Source organism: Rosa chinensis, chromosome 4 (genome assembly GCF_002994745.2).
Source record: "Rosa chinensis cultivar Old Blush chromosome 4, RchiOBHm-V2, whole genome shotgun sequence".
NCBI lineage: Eukaryota > Viridiplantae > Streptophyta > Magnoliopsida > Rosales > Rosaceae > Rosa > Rosa chinensis.
In genome coordinates, this window is record NC_037091.1 from 49021728 (window position 1) to 49029076 (window position 7349).

A 7349-nucleotide genomic window follows, 5' to 3' on the forward strand; every position below is an offset into this window, starting at 1 on the left:
TGAACTATACACACAACAGTTTTTTGTTATCTGTTGTACAATGAACTGTTGTATAAATTTTGAAAAATCCCACTAGGCACACCTAGTGCAAGATGCACAAATTTGTACAACAGATTGTCATTGTTCTGTTGTCTGAACATGGAAGAAAATTGCACAGCGCGGCAAAGTTTCAATTTGATGAGACCTATGTAGGCACAAGCGCCAAATTTTCCCTCCTAGCCTGCTTTGTCATTATATTGTCACACAACAGTCATTTTCATCTGTTGTTGGAGAAACTTAAGACAAATTGGACTCTCCCACCAAACAACTTAATTGAAGCCCGACAACCACTCTTATTCCTTTACTTTCCCCCAATTACTCCCACCAAACCCACAATTGCGTGCTCTTACTTAGCTCTTTCCAATTCAAAACAGCAACCCATGCGTGTACTCTTACTCGAAACCGAATCCAAAATAGCCCGCAACCAAAGGGAAGAATTAAACCCTTGAAATCAAACCCCAGGAATCAAACCCATTTCTCTACTAAGATCCCTACTACAATTTGGATATCGATTTGGAAAATTAGGGCTTCGATACAATGTTTTTCAGGTTCGTAGATCTAAGGTCTGTTTCAGTTTTCTATGTTTTTTGAATGAAAGAGTTAGTGATTATAACGGATTGAGGGTTTGTTTCAGGGTTCGGTTCTAATGGTGGACTGAGGTTTACTCGTTGTTGCTTTGGAATTTCTTTCCCCAAGAAGGTTTGCTCTTCTTCCTGGGTTTGTTCTTCTTTCTGGTTTCTTCTTCTTCTTCTTTCTGGTTTCTGCTTTGGATAATGTAAGTGGATTTGTGCAGATTTCAGTCTGTCTTGACCATCAACCACCATTATCTCTCTTTGTCGGACTGTTACTTCGTCGGTCGACGTTATCAAGCTGATTCCAGGTCTGCTTTACTTCTCTGGTGAAATTTGGGCTTTTTTTTTTGCAAGAACGTTCTCGGGTTTGTTCTTCTTTCAACTGGGTTTCTCTGGGTTTACAGGAAAAAGTTTAAGAGGTTGTTATCCTCTCTCAGTCCTCTCTCACAGTCTCTCGTGGCAGATTTGGGATTTGGATCTCTCTCACTCTGACAAAAGGTTTGTTTACAAAAAAGACTTTATCTTTGTTCAAATGATTCCTGGGTTTAGTGGGTATAGTGCTAAAGGTTGAAACTTTACGTATTGTTCTTCGATTTTCTTGTTTCTCTGTGTAATTTGAAGTACAAATTGTGGGTAATTGCAGTTTTGTTTCTCTGGGTTTATAGGAAAAAGTTTAAGCTTATTCTTTTAGTTAAGTCTTTACCAGAATTATGGGTAATGCTGTGAGCAATGGGAAGTTTCTGGTTCAGCCTCACCTTATGTTTCTCTAATTACTAAAATATAATTCAATTAGCTGTAGTTGGTTGTTGAAGTTTGAAACTTTAGATATGGCATTGGTCAATGGGTTTCTAAGCAGGATAAAGGAGAATGAAATAAATGTCTTATATATTGATTATGTTCTGAAGAGTAATCATATAGTTTGAAATGTGTAGTTTGTGATATGCTGCTGAGAAAATTAGTCAAATTCTGGATGTGCATAGGCTTTATGAACATTGTGTATGCTCAAATCATCCATATTTATGGTTCGACATTGCTTTCTGACGTTATTGCATATTTGGAATAGCAAATTTAATAGTGATTAATATAGGCTTCATATTATTCTCACAATTACCTTTAAGTTTGTGTTGGTATTAAAGCTTTAAGCTATTGAATAGTTGCTGCAGATTTGGTACAGAAGTGTATGTTATGTGTTTCTTTGTGAAAACCAAAAAATTGATGTATTGCTTGAGATTACTCAATTGTTTAATAGTGTTTATCCACGGCATTATGTTTACAATAAGTTGATGACATACAGCAATCTTCCTGTTGATATTATATATACCTACTTATTTGTTCTGATTGTCTTTACGTCTTCCTTTCAGATTACGTACCATATCTTTCACTGGAAGAAGGAACACCATTTGCTGATGACCAGCTCACTTGAAACAGAAACTTTCTAACTGTCGTGCCTGTTGTGTTGTAAGTACTTTAAGCTTTCAAGTATTTTGAGCTTTCATGTATGTTTCGAAAGTACTTTAAGCTTTCAAGTATTTTCAGCTTTCATGTATATTTCGAAAGTACTTTAAGCTTTCAAGTATGTGATTAACTTTAAGCTTTCCAAGATTTTTTGCTATTAACTAGCTTTATCCAATCAAATGTGTGAATAACTTGGCTCTGTATTAGTGGATGATTGACTAAGCATAAAGAAGATTATACTGTTGAAGATACATCTGAAATTGAATTATCTTTGTGTGAATTTTTTCCTTCAATGTTCTGATCTTCTTCTATGTTTTTATTTCAATTATTTCATCTTAAATGAAAGACTGGGTTTCTGCTCTGTTACTTTTGTTTTTGTTCTAAGTTTAATATTAGACGTTGTAGGAAACTTAATTATAATTGTTAATGGATTCTGATTCTGCTGTGAAGTTAATTTCTTCATTTTGGGTTGGACAAGCTTAGCTTCCTTTAGTCGGAAATAGTGAGAATCTAACTCAAATTATTGTGAGTTTCAGTGTTTCAGTCACCTCTCAATTGTCGGAGTTGCGTCGACCTTATTTCTCCTATTGGAAGAGAAGCAACAAAGAAAAGGTTCAATTTTCTTTTTTTTTTTCTGGGTCATCGCTAATTTCTTCCTCCTATACTCTATGATTTTCAGTTCTTTTCTAATTTCTGGAATTTCAGGAAGTTTCGTGTGTGAACCCAAGCACAATCACATGAAACAATTATCAGCTTTTGATTCATGCATGCATTGGTCTAGCTAGACTAGGAATGCTTTCTTTGTTTGTTTGGTAGTTTAATTATCTACTTTGGATGTTTAGTTGTACTCAACAAATTCAACTTATATAGTTACACTAATGATATGGATCAATGTGGCTTTATATGTATTGTTCATTCGGTAATGTACTGTTTTTGTGGTAATATACATGCAGCATTGTTTCTGGAAAATTGTTCCAGCTAGTTAGGTCATGATTGAACAAACAACATTTCACAACCAAGTTGTGAGAACCAAGCTCATACAACAGACCCTAAAATAATCACACAACTGGTTTATAATGCTCACACAATGGTTGATAAAAAGAATATGTTGTCTGAGTTCTCCTCACACAATTCGATAAGGCAATCTCAGTTGTCCAAGGTTCAGTCATACAACACAATGTAGAATAATATGTTGTCTGACTGTAAAAGGATTCAAAATTAAGGCTTCTCGTACAACAGTTACTAGATGTTAACCAATTCGATTACAATATTCACACCACAGTTAAGACAATATAGCTGTTGTGTGAACAAACAACCAACAACAAAAAATAACAAAATTCTGTTGTGTGAGATTCATAACACACAACAGAAATAAAATTATCCCTGTTGTCTGAATCAATCAACAGACAACAGATATCATTTCATTGAGTTGTTTGTTACTTATCTCAGACAACAAAGAAAAAATTCTATCTGTTGTGTGTTATGAATCTCAGACAACAAATAAACAATATAGTTGTTGTGTGTTATGAATCTCAGACAACAAAGAAATCACAACTGTTGTGTGTTATGAATCTCAGACAACAGCTAAATTTCATTTTCTGTTGTCTGAATGGCCATGTCAATGCCGAGGCATCCCCGCGCATGCCATGCCAGGCACATGCCTGCGTAGAATTCGCACAACAGAACTAAATATCTGTTGAGGAAATGAATATTGGACAACAGTGAAATCACCGTTGTGTGATTTTTCAATCACACAGCACTCGTTTAGACCACAGTGAGGCTGGTCATCACACAACTACAAATACCCGTCGTCTGATTAACTTATTGTAGTAGTGCCTTCAACGAACCAATGTTGACAAGAGGTTTGAAGGAGGAGAAGGATCTTCTCCGACCGGTGCCCAGAGCTTTTTTTTTTTTTTTTGGGTAAACTGTGGGCAGAAGAATGAAATAAAAAAAAAAAAATGGAAAGTCGTGACTGGGCTTGGAGTCGAGTCGCCTGAAGAATGGGTGCATGTTTATTGCCCCAATAATATGTTTATTGGAGGGCAGTAATATTATTATTGGGGAGCAGTAATTTGACTATTGAGGGTAATAATATGATTATTAGGGGGCAATAATATGATTATTGGGAGGCAATAATATGGTTATTGGGGGGCAATAATATAGTTACTGGGTATTATTAGGGGGCAATAAATTCAAATGCTGGAATCCAATCATTAGTCCGATCGCCGGATTCGGGATTCCGATGAACTGTCGCCGGATTCCGGTCACCGGAGTTGGCGGCCGGCCACTGGTCATTGGAGTCCGGCAAGGTCTCTGATGACTTCTCCCTCTAAGTGAGAAAGAAGGAGAGGGCAAAAAAGTCCCAAAAATAAATAAAAAAGAATAAAAAAAGAATTAATTGGGTATTAGGGAAATAATCTCTTAGAGTGTTTGGGTAAGTGGGCAATCTCTTAGAGTGTTTGGATAATTGGGCAATTTTTATCCTAAAATTGTGTAAATGGGCATTATCCCTTTTATCCCTTTCATGCTTTCTTTTTTAGGATCTTAAATTTTTTTTCTTTTTTTTTTATAGTATGGATTGTAAAATGTAATATTAAGATACCAAGAAAAATAAAACATTAAGTGTGAATTGTAAAAATAAAGAGAGTGAATTTCACTCACATTTTTCTTTCACTGTTATCTATCTAAGGCTACACTAAAATATGGATTAACCCAAATATCATTTAGTCGCTCATGATGAAATCATCTAAATACTGTAGTATTTGTAATAAATAAAAGGGATTTTGTCCATTTACCCCATTTCTAGGGATTTTTTTCCCACTTACCCCATTAAGTTTTTTTAATTCTCTCTTACCCAATACACTCTAAGGGAGTCTTCCCTAATACCTTTTTTTTTGTTTTTAATTTTTTTTTAATACCATTTTACCCTCACCCCCTTGTTACTTAGAGAGAGAGAGAGAAAAAATAGAAGAGAGAGAAACCATGGGAGACTTCGCCGGAGCCCGTCACCGGTCGCCGGAATCCGGTCACCGGTCGCCGGATTCCGGTCACCGGCCAACGTTCGCCGGATTCCGGCCAACGTTCGCCGGATTCCGGCCAACGTTCGCCGGATTCCGGCCAACTTTCGCCGGAATCCGGTCACCGGCCGCCGCCCACCGGAATTTGCTGAAAATCTCACTAGACAGTTTTTTTGCCCCCAATAGACATCTATTGCCCCCCAATAGATGACTATCAACCATGTAGTGCCCCCCAATAGATGACTATCAACCATGTATTGCCCCCCAATAGACGACTATCAGCCATGTATTGCCCCCCAATAGACGACCATCAGCCATGTATTGCCCCCAATAGACGTCTATTACCCCCAATAGGACTTTCAGTTGCTAAAATGAGAACTAATCTCCCTAAATTTAGACAAATAAAACTTTGATTACAGAAAAAAACAAGGAGATTACATAAATTCAAAACGTCTATTGCCCCCAATAGACGTCTATTACCCCCCAATAGGACTTTCAGTTGCTAAAATGAGAACTAATCTCCCTAAATTTAGACAAATAAAACTTTGATTACAGAAAAAAAACAAGGAGATTACATAAATTCAAAACGTCTACTGCCCCCTGATAATTTTTTTCTTTGTTCTTTCCTTCCTTCTACCCCACTTTACCAAAATTAATTAATTAATTAAATTCTGCACTCATTTTACAAAAAAAAAAAAAAAAAAAACGATTTGGGCACCTAAATCAAAAGCCGGAAAACTCTTCTCAACAGTTACATTACTTGCATCTTTCTCCAACTCAAACTCCTCTAACTCTAAACCACCAGTAGCATTAACCACTATCCCCACTACACCAACAACATCAAACTTCCCAGACTCCGAATCATTTGAACTAGTAACATTACCCAACAATGTGACCACTGAAGCTGAACCAGTATCAACAGGTGAAAAGTAAACATTTTTACCAAAGGGAAGCTCAAAACACTGATTCACAACTACAATAACAACCGCCACACTGATTATCAACACCAGTCTCCGGATTTCAAAGTTGCATAGTCTCTGGGTTAGAGCAGCAACACCCATTTTTGTATGTACAATTCAAACAGCTGAAAAAAAAAAATAAAAAAAAATCAAGACTTTACATCATTATTCCCCATTACATCTCCTAAATCTTAACCCATTTTCCAGACAAGGAATTATATTTAGCCAAATAAGAAAATCAAATGAAGAACTACTAGAGAGAGTACCTTGAAATGGGTTTTGGGTGAGCCCAGAAGAGACCTCGTTACGTTTCTCGTCGGTGTTCGGAGCTCCGACTCCAAAGTAGTTGCATCTGGTCGAGCTGGTCCAAAGTAGATCATTCAATCAATCACAGCCTTAGAGACGACGACGCCGGTGATGCCGAAGACGAAGTCGGTGCTGGAAAACAACGGGAAGAAGGCCGACGGAGGGATTAGTGTGGGGAAGAAGGTTCAGATCGGACTCGGAGCTTTTGTAATTAAGATCCTCCTCCTCCTCGTCGACGACGTCCTTGCATATAGAGAGAGAGAGAGAGAGAGAGATGGATCCTCGTCGTCGTCGTCGGCGTCTCCTTGCAGAGAGAGAGATGGATCCTCGGGTCGTCGTCAACGTCCTTGCAGAGAAAGAGATCGGTGATGAGAGAGAAAGTGAGAGAGAGGGTCGTCGACGTCTTCCTTGCAGAGAGAGAGAGATCGGTCGTCAACGGCGTCCTTGCAGAGAGAGAGAGAGTCGACGTCGTCCTTGCAGAGAGAGATTGATGATGAGAGAGAGTCGGCGAGGGAGATAAGGGTGGCAACCTGTGATTTTTAATTTTTTGGAGCCCAAAATCGTCATTTAGCTATCAAGTAGGGTTAGTGGGAACAAAATTTTGTTGGTGGTGTAAGTGGACTAATTTTAGTCTATTTTTGGGCTATGGGTCAAGGACCCTAAATAAAAAATACATGCATGTAAAAAAATTTAAAGAAATGCGGTAACGAGGCTAGTTTCCTATAAAGCGTTAAGTACTTTTTTAGCACTCAACAAGTTCTTCTAATTTGCCAATATATATTCGTTTTACTTCTATATTTATAAACCTCTAATACTCGATCAAATTACCCAACTGCAATTCCAAAGTTAAAAGAAATAGTAAGTAAAAAAGATGTAATTAAATATAGAAACAAGATTCTGAAAATATAATTTCTTTTTTGTCAAGCAACTTTGATAGTGGAAAGTATCTTTGACTGTTCTAGAAGAAATATAAACCTAATTAGCTCGACAACATATCA